This window comes from Gopherus evgoodei, chromosome 2, assembly GCF_007399415.2.
Source record: "Gopherus evgoodei ecotype Sinaloan lineage chromosome 2, rGopEvg1_v1.p, whole genome shotgun sequence".
Classification (NCBI taxonomy): Eukaryota; Metazoa; Chordata; order Testudines; family Testudinidae; genus Gopherus; species Gopherus evgoodei.
Window position 1 is genome coordinate 16,008,126 of NC_044323.1, and position 15,733 is coordinate 16,023,858.

The 15,733-nt window shown below is 41.8% G+C and overlaps 1 long non-coding RNA gene across 1 annotated transcript; it reads left to right on the forward strand.

Annotated features, from left to right (window-relative positions):
* Positions 1-4,953: 4,953 nt before the first annotated feature.
* LOC115644836 lies at positions 4,954-12,352 on the forward strand. Its single transcript, XR_003998600.1, has 3 exons — positions 4,954-5,032; positions 9,210-9,215; positions 12,342-12,352. It is a non-coding gene; the product is annotated as an uncharacterized LOC115644836 (long non-coding RNA).
* Positions 12,353-15,733: the final 3,381 nt, after the last annotated feature.

Consider the following 15,733-nt stretch of genomic DNA (forward strand, 5'->3'; position numbering starts at 1 on the left):
ACCAAGGTCCCACCAATGCTTGAGGCCGCTGCAATGTCAAGGAATTGATTTAGGTGAGAGATGCCCAGAAGAATTCCCCACTCCTTGTAAAGCCCCACTCCTAGAAGCAACTGATTACAGGAGAATCTCCGCTTTCATTTAAACAAAAAAGTTTCTGTCCCTTATGGCTACAAGTAAAGCCTGGAAAATATGAATCATTTGGACCCTTAATGGCTAGAAGGCAAATGAAAAGCAGTGGGGGATTTTTTTAAAACTCACTTCTTGAGGACTCATGATTTATGAACACTTGAGGTTGGCAAATTTAACTAAAATCTTCCACAACAACCCTGTGAAGTAGGGGAATACTGCTATCTCCCTTTCACGGATGGAGAACTCAGACACAGCTGAATCAGGGTCTGGCTGACTTGCCCAAAGTCATGGAGAAAGTCTGAGATAGAACTGGGAACTGAAACCATATCTTCTGAATCCCCTTCCACTGCCTTAACCCCAAGAATACCCTTCTTCTGCCTTCTTTGTTTCAGTTTTCACCAAAAAAAAGTTAGCAGTGATCAGATGATGAACACAGAGAACATCAGCGTAAATGGGGTAGGAGCTGAGGTTAACATAGGAAAAGAAGTTAAGAATTACTTAGGCAAGTTAGATGTCTTCAAGTTGGCAGAGCCTGATGAAATACATCTTAGAGCAGTGATTCTCAAACTAAGGCTGCCGCTTATTCATGGAAAGCTCCTGGCAGGCTGGGCCGGTTTGTTTACCTGCCGCTTCTGCAGGTTCGGCCGATCGTGGCTCCCACTGGCCAAAGGGAGCTGCAGGAAGTGGCGCAGGCCAAGGGATGTGCTGGCCACCCTTCCCACAGCCCCCGTTGGCCTGGAGCAGCGAATCACAGCCAATAGGAGCCGCGATTGGCCGAATCTGTGGACGCAGCAGATAAATAAACCAGCCCAGCCCACCAAGGGCTTTCCCCGAACATGCAGCAGCCCTAGTTTTGAGAACCACTGTTCTAGAGTACAAGGATGATTTAGTTGGGAATTGGTCCTGCTTTGAGCAGGGGGTTGGACTAGATGACCTCCTGAGGTCCCTTCCAACCCTGATATTCTATGATTAAGGAACTGGCTGAAATCTCTGAGCCATTAGCAATTATCTCTGAGAACTCATGGAGGAAGGAAGAGATGCATGAGAACTGGACAAGGGTAAATATAGTACCTATCTGTATAAAAAGGGGGAATAAGGACAATCCAGAGAATTATAGACCAGTCATCTTAACTTTGTTTTCTCCATTATCTTTCCAGTACCAATCAATCAATTCGTGAGTGCCTAGAAGAAAATAAGATATGTAAAAGTCAACCTGCATATGTCAAAGCAACCCAATATCCTTCTTTGACAGGGTAACAAGCTTTTTAGATAGGGTGGATGCAGTAGATGTGATATATCTCAAGGCTTTTGATACTGTCTCAGATGACCTTCTCATAAACAAACTAGAGCAATATAGCCTAGATTAACCTACTATAAGATGGGTGGACAGCTGGCTGGAAAAACTTAGAGTAGTTATCAGTGGCTTACAATCAAGCTGGAAGAGCATATTGAATGGGGTCACCAGGAATCTGTCCTGGGTCCAGTTCTAATCAATATCTTCATAAATGATTTTGGATAATGGCATAGAGAGTACACTTATAACGTTTGCAGACAATATCAAGCTGGGACAGGTTGCAAGTGCTTTGGAAGACAGGATTAGAATTAAAAATGATCTTGACAAACTGGAGAAATGGTCTGAAGTAAATAGAATGAAATTCAATACGGACAAATCAAAGTACTACACTAAGGAATGAATAATCAATTGCACAAATACAAAGGGTGAAATTTCTGCAGTACTCCTTCCTAGGCGGTCAAGAATCTGGGGGTCATAGTGCATAACGAACTAAATGTGGGTCAATACTGTAATGTTGTTGCCAAATAAGTGAACATCATTCTGGGGTGTTTTAGCAGGAGTATTGTAAGCCAGACACAAGAAGTAATTCTTCCACTCTACTGAGCACTGATAAGGCCTCAACTGGAGTACTGTGTCCAGTTCTGGACACCACACTTCAGGACCAATGTGAACAAGTTGGAGAAAAATCAAATAGCAACAAAAATTATTAGAGGTCTTGAAAACATGACATATGAGGAAAGACTGAAAAAAATTGGGTTTGTTTAGTCTGGAGAAGAGTTCACTGAGGAGGGACATAAGTTTTCAAGTACATAAAAGGTTGTTATAAAGAGGAGGGTTGTTCACCTTAGCCACTGAGGACAGGACAAGAAGCAATGGGCTTAAATTGCAGCAAGGGAGATTTAGGTTAGACACTAGGAAAAACTTCCTAACTGTAGTTAAGCACTCGAACAAATTACCTAGGGAAGTTATGGAATTGCCATCGTTGGAGGTTTTTAAGAGCAGGTTAGACTAACACCTGTCAGGGATGGTCTAGGTAATACTTAGTCCTGCCTCGTGCAGGGAACTGGACTAGATGACCTCTTGAGGTCCCTTCCAGTCCTGTGTTTCTATGATTCTTCAGACAGTCCTTGCTATGGCCACTTCATAGCTTGGCTAACCAATCAGTGTTGGCTAGCTGCTTTTCTTGGAATAATAGCATCAGAGAAGACCTCCCTTTATACCAGTGTTACTTGTGCTTAGTACATTTCAGTCACGGCAATGGAAAAGCAGCAGTGCACTCCTGCCCCTTCTGACATTGCAGCATGTTAAATGATCCCAGGGATCATTGGCAACATCACTATCACTTATTGTGACCTGACCAGTGTGAGGGTGCCATGTTGGCAGATATGCTGATAGGTGGGACACATCTGTTGGTCCATAGAAAACATCTGTGCCTTAATTTAATAACATTAGTCCTTCCTCTCTGGACAGATGGCAGGGAGATGTCCACAGCAGCAGTGAGGGTCACTGTGATTGCTAAATAGTCAGTATTTGCATGATGTTATTTACCATGTAGTTACATACCATGCATATTTTCCCATATACTTCTTATAGGAAATAACTCTGAATAGGGTAGGACCTGATGGAAAATACTGACTTTCAGTGATCACTGATCTAGTCCTTGTTGTAAGTTGTCTAGAGGACAAGCTGTTGGGTTTTTTTTCTTTTTCTTTAAATGCATAGTGTGGCCTGGTGGAAGTCTGGGTTTTTCTTGTTGGGGTTTAGTTGTGTTTTTCAAAACTTAGATAAATGGGACACTGCTTAAGAATGCTGTTTCATATCTAACTACTTCAGTGACAATTATAAAGGGCTTTGGGAGGTGTTTGAAGCGTGGTCCATTAGGCAGAGCAGAGAACAATGCCCTTGCTGATATAATTGTACACGATTTGTTAAATCATTGCTTTCTCATAAAGACTGTGTTCAGTCATGTAGTCAGTAAAATCTCATCTGGTCTGTACACCCTGAAGAAACTGCTCCACTGGACATTTTTTCTCTGTTGGATCTAGGAAAGAGCAGTCTTGCAAAACTCTCAAGATAATATACCAGCTCATGCACAGATTAGACCTGCCTGCCCTTTGTCATGACGATAATTAAAAAAAATTATGCCACTGTTTCCGCAACCAAGCTGGCTGTTTTTCCCCAAATGAAAGCTACTGATCCTCTTACACTTTATGCATAAGGACCTCTAATCCCCTGACTTTAGGGAGACCTGGGATAGGTCCAATCAGCTGCTACTCCTCTGGGATTGACTCCCAGAGCCTCCTGATAGGCTCTTCTCTTTTCATCTTCTCCCTCCGTGAGTTCCATGTGCTCTTTTTTTTCACAAAGGGAGGAGAAGGCCAGACATCATGGTTCCCATGTTTCTTTGGATGTCCTTTTGCAGACTCTCACCTCAGTCTCATCACGCCTGAGGACCCAAAGGCCTCCAACTGCCATCTCATTTGTAGGCTTTTCCTTGTCAAAGTCTGGGTTAGAGAGGAACCCAGGGGATTACATAAGCAAAAGCTACATACAAGTAATTGTTTTCCAGGGTAATCAGTGAAACAGATAAAGGTAGGCTGTTCCCTTTCTTTATTCTGCCATATTCTAGACTGGTCTACAAAAACTATGTATTTTCAAGGTGCTGAAGTGAAACCACTTAAAACACAACTGAATAACAAGGAGAAACTACACTTTCAACAACAAATGGATCTACTACTTCTGGTTGTGGTACTGAGCTGTCTCTGCCATTGCATGCAACTGGATCCAAAAAAAAAGTGGGTCACAGCTGAGATGTTCTTGTCCTGTATATTAAGTTGTATCTGACTGGGGGAAGGGGGGTTAGCAGGAGGTTCTGTAGCCCCAGAATTTGGCAGTACTTCAGTCAGCCATTTTGTATGTTCAACTACTGCCAGCTGAAAGCTAAACATCCCGTAGTTAGGAATAATGTTAGGACCCTGAGATGCAAGGCTGTGCAGCTGCATGTTTGCAACTCTGCTAATCAGAATGGGAGGTTGTGACACTGAGCTTAAGGTTCCATGAAAATAGAAGCAAAGTTTGGACAGTTGATCTTAGTTTTAGGCACCTCTGACATGTAAGTTTTAGTGGTATGATTAGAAATGCTTTGCTAATAAGGAGAATAATAAATTGCTGTTGGATGTTGCTAGGGAAAATGTTAGCCTGTTAGGAGCTATTATGAGTTATGTGCTTTGTTAGAGAACTTTATAAAAAGTTTAGTTACAAAGTGTGTTTTGGGAGCAATCTGAGGAAGCTTTCTTTGGGCAAAGATCCGACACCTAAGTTCCCCTCCTACTGTACCCACACCAAAAAAAACCACAAAAAAACAGCCTGTCTGTTGATTCCTTGAAGCCATCTTAACTTAAATATAAAGGTTTAAGATGCTCTGTACCTACTGCTACAGCATAGATATGTGCTTGAGACTTAATAAAAGTAGTTTTAGGTGAAAGCAATCTTGTTTGTATCAATCATATATCAGACAGAGGAGCTGGGCCCCCATAGATTTATTCCTGACACCACTTGGAGTGAAATAGTTAAGGTACCACTGTTTTGGGTTCTGAAACCCTGGTAACAGTTCAATCTTGCCTGTGTGTGCTGGAATTGGTTCTAGCCAATAAATCCCTGTGATCCATTTTTTTTTATCCTATAAGCGAATATTACACTGTTTCAAAGGAGCTGAAAAAAGTCAAGAGAAGTCCAGTTATTCAAAATGAAATAATGGAAATTATGGCTCTTAAAATCATGGGGGACATTTCTGAGAAATGTGTAGAAAATGGTATACAGTTATGGTAGATGAAACAGATTTCTCCAGTAAAGAGTAAGTGGTTTTATGCTTGTGATATGTGGACGATGTCAAATGTTCATGAAGTGTTCAATGGATTGTACAATGTATCCTGTACATCAACAGAGTTAATCTGTAATTACAGATACATTCTTTAGTCTAAATCTGAGGACTGACAACTGTTGTGGACAATACTATGATACTGCTTCTATTATGGCAGTCTTAGCATCAGGTGTAGCAACCAGACAGAAACAAAAGGAACCATGAGCTACATATACTCGTTGCTATGGGTATGCTTTGAATTTGGCATGCCACGACAGTTATGAAAAATAATATAGTCCTAAGAGAGACTCACAAAACTGATTACAAAAATCACACAGTTAATTAAAAATCACCCAAATGGACTGCTGCATTTCGGGACATAATATATGAAGAAGGGCTGTCAAGCAATTAAAAAAATTAATCGTGCAATTAATCGCACTGTTAAACAATAATAGATTACCATTTATTTAAATACTTTTGGATGTTTTCTATATTTTCAAATATTGATTTCAATTACAACACAGAATACAAAGTGTACAGTGCTCACTTAATACTTATTTTTGATTACAAGTATTTGCACTGTAAAAAAAAAGAAATATTATTTTGCAATTCACCTAATACAAGTACTGTAGTGCAATCACTTCATCATGAAAGTTGAACTTACAAATGTAGAATTATGTACAAAACAAACTGCAATAAAAATAAAACAATGTAAAATTTTAGAGCCTGCAAGTCCACTCAGTCCTACTTCTTGTTCAGCCAATCAGTCAGAGAAACAAGTTTATTTACATTTTCAGGAAATAATGCTGCCCGCTTCTTGTTTACAACGTCACCTGAAAGTGAGAAGAGCATTCCCATAGCACTGTTGTAGCTGGCATTGCAAGATATTTACATGCCAGATTCGCTAAAGATTCATATGTCCCTTAATGCTTCAACCACCATTCTAAGCCACATGTGTCCATGCTGATGACGGGCTTTACTCAATGACAATCCAAACACTGTGGACCGATGCACATTCATTTTTGTTATCTGAGTCAGATGCCACCAGCTGAAGGTTGATTTTCTTTCTTGGTGGTTCGGGTTCTGTAGTTTCCACATCAGAATGTTGCTCTTTTAAAACTTCTGAAAGCATGCTTCTTATTGCCTCCAAATCAGATTTTGGAAAGCACTTGAGATTCTTAAATCTTGAGTCGAGTGCTGTAGCTATCTTAAGAAATCTCACATTTGTACTTTCATTGCAGATCTGACAAAACGCAAAGTGATCTTAAAATGAACCACCTGTGCTGGGTCATCTGAGACTGCTATAACATGAAATATATGGCAGAATAGGGGTAAAACAGGGCAGGAGACATAATTTTCCCATAAGGAGTTCAGTCACAAAATTAATTCATTTTTTTTTTAACAAACATCATCAGCATGGAAGCATGTCCTCTGGAATGGTGGCTGATGCTCAAAGGGACAAATGAATGTTTAGCATATCTGGTACGTAAATACCTTGCAACGTTGGCTACAAAAGTAGGAGTGTTGCCAGCAGATCGAGGGAAGTGATTATTTCCCTCTATTCAGCACTGGTGAGGCCACATCTGGAGTATTGCATCTAGTTTTGGGACCCCCACTACAGAAAGGATGTGAACAATTTGGAGAGAGCCCAGCAGAGGGCAACAAAAATGATTAGGGGGTTGGGGCACATGACTTATGAGGAGAGTCTGAGGGAACTGGCCTTATTTAGTCTGCAGACGAGAATAGTGGGGGGAATTTGATAGCAGCCTTCAAGTACCTGAAGGGCGGTTCCAAAGAGGATGGAGCTGTTCTCAGTGGTGGCACATGACAGAACAAGGAGCAATGGTCACAAGTTGCAGTGGGGGAGGCCTAGGTTGGATATTTTAAATTATTTCTCTAGGAGGGTGATGAAGCACTGGAATGGGTTACCTAGGGAGGTGGTAAAATCTCCATCCTTAGAGGTTTTTAAGGTCAGGCTTGACAAGCCCCAGTTGGAATGACTTAGCTGGGGTTAGTCCTGCTTTGAGCAAGGGGTTGGACTAGATGACCTCCTGAGGTCTCTTCCAACCTTAATCTTCTATGATTCTAAGAAGAGGGCAGCATTATCTCCTCTAAATGTAAAAAAACTTGTTTGTCTTAGCAATTGACTGAACAAGATGGAGGAATGAGTGGACCTATAGGCTCTGAAGTTTTACATTGTGTTGTTTTTGTACACTTTTTGATTTCAATTACAACACAGAATACAATATATATGAAAATGTAGAAAAACATCCAAATTATTTAACCATTTTCAATTGGTAGTCTATTTAACAGTGCGATTAAAACTGTGATTAATCTTTTTGAGTTAATCGTGTGATTTAACTGCAATTAATTGACAGCCCTAATATGAAGTGTTAAGTACATCACATGGCATCTGTCTCAACTGTCGATCAAGATTTCACTCTGTGAAGCATAGTACTCAGAAACTGAGGCCAGTCTGGAACTGTGTGCAACTTGGGAGGTTGTGAAGGATATGACAAAAGATCCTGTAATAAGGGCTTGAATTGGTGGCTTTGTGGCTCAAATGGAAAAGTTTAACTTCCTCTTTGGTAATGATCTAGGTCCAAATGCCTAAATATGGTAGACAATCTGTCCTAAAGTCTGTAAGGGACAGATGTTGCAGCAAGAAAAGGCCAATCTCTTATGAAAATAACACTTCAGCCTCTCTGATCAGAGAAAAACTATAACTTATTCTGGAAGCAAATTCATCAGAAAAGTTGGAGATTTTTGAAAGGCCTGAGCTTCCAAGGAATATAAAAAGTTCCCAAGAAAATGCAGATGGAGGGATGTACCTAGCTACCTAAATTCTGCAAAGGAATTTTATATGTACATCCCTTTCAAAGTATTTGATTTTACAATGTTTAGTATTCAATCATGATTTGAGCACAAAAGTTACAACATTCTGTAAAATCTTTAAACTCTTATAACAACTCCAAATGTAACAGAAATGTGAGTTTAAGATGAGCTTCAGGGATATGGTTCCAATTTCAACCCTGATTAACTAATTGAGTTTCATCTGTTGCAAGCTTTGTCCACTGCCTGCAGAAAGAGCAGCCCATTGGAGCTAGCTGGTGGGAGCTTGGAACCAGCATAGACTGGCAGGCCCCTCCTAAGTTCCCCGTGCGGCAGCTGCCAAGCAGGCTATCAGTTCCCTGGCAGTTCAGCTGTCCCTCCCTGTGCTGCTGTGTGCAGCTCCTGCCCTTTGCCTTGGAGCTGCTCCCCGGGGAGGTTCCTGATTGCTGTGCAGAGGGGGAGGGAGAAGAGGGGTGCTAATGTCAGGGTTTCCCCCTCCCCCTGCTCCTGCCCCCCCACTCCTGTACTCCTCTTCCACAGAGCAGGGGGGACCCGACAGGGCTCAGAATGGAGGGAACTTGCTGTTAGCAGCTGCTGCCTCATCTTGCTGATCTACTTAAAAAGGCAGGGTACTTAGACTGGTGTTAGTATACTTAAAGGGGCAATGCGCATCTCACACACACACACACATGCACACCGTGTGTGTCTGTCTCTCTCATACACATGGTGTCTCCTCCCTCCATTTGTGCTGCCTTCTAGGGTGTGAGGCTACATTAATAATGTGTTGACCCTTGATGGTTCAGCCAAACGCTAGTTCATCATTTAGCAGTAAGGCATTCCCTGGAAAATATCCCACCCTCTTCCACCTTCTGACTCCACCACAACCAAGTGTCACAATAATCATTGCTGTGTACAGTATTAATTTTTTTCTTTAAAACTTACACTGTGTATAGTCTTTTGTCTGGCAAAAAAAAATTCCCTGGAACCTCCTCCCCCCTTACATTAATTCTTATGAGGAAATTGGATTTGCTTAATATCGTTTTGCTTTTTTTCAGGAACAGAACTACAACCTTAAGCAAGGAGTTACTGTAACAGCCACCAGTGCCGTAAGTGAGCATAATTTCAGTGCTCTATGCTCTGTTAAAACATGGCTCTGATCCACAATGGGACAATCACAGCTCAACTAATGTGTGATTTTTACATGTACACAAGGATAAAACTGATGACTTACAGCTTATAGATATTGCAAAAGAATTTGTTTCAAGAAACCCATTGACTGGAACTTTTTCATATTTAGAAGTTCTTTTAAATCATGTTTACAAAAGTAATGCTTTCATGAATATTTTTAAACCTGGACTAAATGTGTTTGCTTTTAATAAAGTGAGAGAGAAGAGCTTCTGGTCCAAAGTATGTTTCCTTTATGAATGCACTCTCTAATTTGGGGGGGATGGCACCAAAGCCCTCCAAGCCCCCAGCTGTCTTTATCTATGCAGTTTAATCAATAAGTTGTCAGAAATACAAGGTAGTGCAATGGGTGAGATGTTTTCTGCTTGGGATACAGTTGCTCTTTATGCTGCAACAGCACAAATGGGAATGAGTAGAAATTGGAGCAGACCCCATTGTTTTTCTTAATGGGGAGGGGCCATAGATAACTGGTTTTAATACTAGCTGGTACTATCCCTCCCTCCGACACACACACAAGCTCCTTTAAATTGCTGCTCAGCTGTGGTCTCCCCCACATGCTCTTTTTTACACACCTAAACTTCTTAATAATGCTGGAGCTAGCAGCCACTTTTGTGCTAACAAAAGCCTATGTGCTCTGTTATATGAGATGGAGGGAGGTAGTTTGATATCAAAAGGGGAAGAAGAGATAATAAGGAGGGCAGAAGAGGCAATAAGCTACCACCAAGCTGCCACTGATCCCAGTTACACATTCTCCTTACGACAGACAGTCCTTGAAGAAAATAATAAGCTGGCCAGTTAACCAGGGTAGTGTGGTTAATGCAAGATGAACTTGTGTTCAACAAATTCTTTTATTTTAATGTTGCATCCACCTAGCTCAACTATGGCATGCAACCCTCCATCTGCTCAGCATCACAGTGCCTTGCATTGCAATGTGAAGGTTGACCCTTTGGACTCTCCACCCATCTCTCACATCCTCATGTAACAATAGCAGCTATTCCACAGAGGTAAAAGTCAGAGAACCACAGCCTAAAACAAGCTTACATAGCTCATTAAGGTTTGACCTGGGCAGGTCAAGAAGACAGAGTCCTGCTCTGTACTTTTTTGCTGTCGGTGACACCTTCTCTGTGTACTAGGAATCGTTTGCATCTTGGCAAATTCAAAGGACTTATGGGTGGCATCTGGACTAGACTGCTACCAGTTTTCCGTAACACTGTTACAGCTTATGTCTCTGCCTATTGCATTTAAATGTGTCCTTTCATCCATGAATGGCCACTTGCAAAAGTCACTTCCCTTCAGCATCTTGTTCTTAGTTATCACAACCAGCTAGATTCCAGGGTCTTGTAAGAGACACTTAACTATGTGAGGGCCTGAGGCACATGGTGTTACTATCAGAAAGTCAGTTTCAAAGAAACAAACATAACATTAATTATTTGCCTGCTGTGACAGTTGACTTTTAAACTGATAAAGGCTAATTCAAATCATGCATTCATTAAAGATGAAAACGTGCTTGGGCAATCAGAATTAAAAACTCAAGCACCATCCAAATTAAACTGTTAGGTTTAGAATTAACAGACAATACCATCTCTTCAGATTGACAGAAAAATTAGTCATTAAGTGGTGATTGTTGATTTTTTTACAATGTGTATTTTCTAAATTTGCAGCATGCTACTCGGCCATACTCGTTGGAGAATCATAAAAATTGAATCCTGTTATTTACAGTTTGTAATAACAATCCCTTCCCTTCCTGTAAATAACAGAAAAATGTCTGCAGGGTTGTTTAATTGCAGTTTTGGTGGGCATCGTACCAGCCAACATCTGGTGAGATGCTGCTGTGATCCAGGAGCACAAGACTGTGATTGCTCCAGACCTGCTGATACACCGAGACCTCAATTCACCACCACTCTACTAACTCAAAACCAGGAAGCTACAGACCAACAGAGAGGATATCAGGACTCAATGGCTCAAATCATGGACCACTTGTCATGTCCCAAACAAAGACCTGATTGAAGACCCAACAAAAGAGGCCCTGGGATACTGCCTTTCCCATTGGCAGTGGACCTCACTCAACTGCATTTGGACAATGCACAGAAGGTGTGGCTATCTTCTCCACAGGGGCGGCTCTAGGTATTTTGCCGCCCTAAGCACGGCAGGCAGGCTGCTCTCATGGTGCCAGCAGAGCACCCCCCGCGGCTTGCCACCCCAAGCACGCGCTTGGCATGCTGGGTCCTGGAGCCACCCCTGCTTCTCCACAAATGGAAAATCAAAGAATCACCAAACTCTGACCATGGTGGGGTACAAACCATGCAACACATCGTAGTCAACTGCCCCGTTCACACCAACAGTGGTGGCACAAAGGGGGATCCACCTAGAAACATTAGAATTGCTTTTGGACCTCAAGATTCATTTATAATCTCAGCCTATTCCTTTTCAAATGCCACGAAGAAGAAGAAACAACAACAACTCCATAACCTGGAGATTGCAAGCTGGTTTCAGGGGTTCACAACCATCCTCCCTGTCTTTATAGCTAGATGGAAAGAGGGCTTAAACTTGACAGGTTCCTATAATATTTTTCTATTGTAATGTGGGATCACAGTATGGAAAAGGCTGAGAACCACTGACCTAGCTGGAGCCTTCAGATTTTCTTAAGTGTTTCACATCCATCATGTCACTGCCTTCTTCATATAGGTGTTTCTTGAAAATATGGTCCTGTTTGTGGGTGCTGAGCTCTGGGAAATCAGTCCCTTAGATTATAAAATCTTCTGGGCTGGGAGCTTGGCATCTTAAATGCCAATGATACTTAAGATATATTGTTAATATGATGCTGAACTTTTAGCATATGTGTGAGGCGTATTTTGTTGTCTTAGCCTTTATCTCCTGCTTTTGTACATTCAGTGATTATTGTAGGTCATGGCTAATCCTTAGAGATAAAGTGTTTAAACTTGATTAATATTATCCTTTTTGGTAATTAATATAGTATTTCTATTTTTCTAATTATCTTTAAGGAATTATATTTTTTCTCTCAGTATTTGGCAACCCCAGAAGCTCAGTGTTTATTGATCAACTCCTCACTATAAATTTTAAGTAACTGCAAGGTCAGTGTGATACAGCTTTGATCCTTCTTCATATTGGCAATCATAAAAAAAAATCATAGAATATTAGAGTTGGAAGGGACCTTAGGAGGTCATCTTGTCCAACCCGCTGCTCAAAGCAGGACCAATCCCCAGACAGATTTTTACCCCCATTTCCTAAATGGCCCCTTCAAGGATTGAACTCACAACACTGGGTTTAGCAGGCCAATGCTCAAACCACTGAGCTATCCCTCCCCGCATCATGTCAATGAATACCCAGTACAGGCAAATGAGGTTCACCTTGGCTTTAGTATCTCATGGAGATCCTTTGAAAATGTATGAAATAATGTTGCAGACAATAATCTTATCAGTAACTTGAAAGTTCATTACAATCATGCCCAGAGGTGTAATTCTAGTTAGATTTGCACTGGCGACTTCCAAAAGAAGATATTTATTTTTGCATCAGCAAATGAGGTCCATAGCATTCTGCAGCACAGAAGCAAATGTGGGAGGTAATGGACCTTGTCTCTACCACTGCCAAGGGAGAGTGATCTGGTGGAAAAAGTAGGTAACAAAGTCAGGCCTTCTGAGTTACAAGTTAGCCATTGATCTGTTGTGACACCTTGGGCAAGTCGTTTAACCTCTCTGCATCTTGTTTTCCCCGTTTGTCAGGTGATGTACTAGCTATATAAGCATGGGGCTGTGAAGCTCAGTAGAAGTTTGCCAAAGCACTTGTTTTGTTGCTAGAAGACAGGAGCAGGGGCTGGCAAAGAGGCAGGGCTCCTGTTGGAAGGAAAGAGGAGAAAGGAGAGCTGAGGCTATTCACCATCAATCCCTGTGTGAAGACCACTGGAGTGTTCTTCTGGCGTTCCAAGGGTTAAATACTGAAGGGAAACCTTTGGGTTAAACATTGAGACTTGGGAAGCCCAATTCATGGGGAGCCCTCGATGCCACTGGGGTAAGGCCTATATCAGATGGGATTAGTGCTGGAGGTTTTCATTTTGAGGGAGCGGGTAGATCATAAGGGGGGGAAACGTGATGGAAGGGGTTGTTTAAAAATGGAATATGTGGATTCTCGATGCCTATGAAGTTTAGGCCCATTATTTAAGGCCCTAACCAAAGAACCTGCAGCTGTAGAACCTGGACCCATGGGGGTTGTGGGCTGCTGATGCTGCCATATCACCAAAGGATGCTTAAGCTCAGCTCCCACAGAAGGACTCTGTGAAGCTGGGCTCAGGAGGAAGTACTGCTAAGCAGGACCTGAGTGGCAGCTCCTTACACCCCACTGATTGGCTGGCACCAGTACCTAAGCCAGGAAGCGGTGATGGGGAGCTGTCTGAGCAACAGCATAGCCTGCGTGCATGCTTCAGAGCCTGTGTGTAGCAAACCCCAGACTCTGGCTTCTGTCTCTGCCTGTTTCCTGACTCTTGATTTGTCATCTGGTCTTCTGGTACCTGACCCGGCCTGACTCCCACTTTTTGATCATGACATCCAAGTTTGACAAATGTGTTCTTGATGATTATCTCTAGTACAGGGGAGGCATGAGTGGAAGTGCAAGCCTGTCTGAGATCTCGTGTGACTTCAGTTGAGATAATGATAAAATGTATTATCCATGAGCCATTTTATAGGGCATCCGTGGATTATGGTCCTCAGATTTCACGTCAATATTTCCCTAGCTCCCAAGAGTGTTGTGGGGATAAAATCCATTAATGATGGAGAGGTGTTCAGGTACACTGGTGTGAGGCCCATACGAGTAAATAGAAAGATATCAGTATTTGATGGGAAATAGTGCAAGACAGGGGGGCATAATTTATTTTGTGGGAAAGAGTTTTTGGTCCTGTTTTTATAAACATGTTACATTTTGTTTCAAGAAGTATGAAATTCAAGCCAGGGCCATTTTATCAATTAAAACACTACGGCCTGAGGCTACTGGGTGGTGCCATTAAGGCACTTCACCACTGTATCACTGGGTTGTTGGAGGATTTTTCCTGTCTGATTAGCAGCAAATGCCATATTGCACTGGATACACTAGCATGTGTCCATGTCCTTTAAGCAGAAAAGGTGTGGGGCTAGCTGGAACTTGCTACTTTATTGAGAAAACTGAAAAATAGCCTTTGGGTGTGCTCATGTGCTGTCAAGAAGATAAGACTCCAAGCATTCAATGTAAAAACATTCTGCCACCAGATTCAAGCAGTTCAAGAGAGCTATTAGCAATGAACACCTTCCCCCACCCTCCCACATGGTTTGTTTGCTTTGCATGTTTATTCCCACTGTGGGGAGCTCAGCAACACACTGTTGTCCTGCTGCATCTGGATCTGACACTATGGTAACCAGTGCTTTGTAAACACTTGGGCGGACAGAGTTTATCTAATTCCTCAAAGTTTAAATTTCAGTGTCTGGAATATATTCTGAAAAGTGAGGGGCTCGATTAATACTGCTTCTACTGTGCAGTATGTGTTTGCACTTTTATTTTCTACTAGCCAAAATTTTCAAAACAGGGTGCTCGAGATAGGCTCCTAATGCCATATTTAGGCACCTAAATCTAAGTGGCCTGGTTTTCAGAAGGGCTGAGTGCACACAAAGCCCATTGCCTTCAGCTGAGTGAGTTAGAACGCTGTAATAATAGTCATTGGTTCTTCTGTAATATCTCCCACTGGAGGAACTCCAAGGCCTTCACAAAAGTATTAAAGAATTGAACTTCATGACATCCCTGTGAAATAGCTAAGTTTATTGATGGGTGAAATGAAACACAGAGAAAGTAGGCAACTTGAGCAAATTCACACTCACTCAGTCACAGAGCTGAGAGTAGAAGCTAGGAATTGTAATTTCCAGTTTCCTTCTCTAACCATTTGGTAGACTTCACTCACTAATGCTAATATGCTCTGCCAAGTACTTTAGATCTCTGTCATAAACAGATAAGTAAGAGTTAATAGAACAAAAGTACTTCATATCTCTTTTGCCTGTAAAGAGTTAAGTCCAGTGAGCCTGGCTGTCACATGACCAGAGGACCAATCAGGGGACAGGATACTTTCAAATCTTGAGGGAGGGAAGTTTTTGTGTGTGCCATTAGATTTTGGTGGTGGTTCACTCTGAGGGCTCAAAGGGATCGGACGTGCAACCAGGTTTCTCTCCAATCTCTCTGATACAGGCTCTTATAAGTTCAGACTAGTGAGTACTAGGTAGATAAAGCGAGTTAGGCTTATGGTTGTTTTCTTTATTTGCAAATGTGTATTTGGCTGAAAGGATTTTAATTTGTACTTGTATACTTAGGCTGGGAGGGTGTTCCCAGTGTCTATAGCTGAAAGACCCTGTACCTATTCCATCTTAAATTTACAAAGATATTTTTTACTGTTTTTTCTTTCTTTA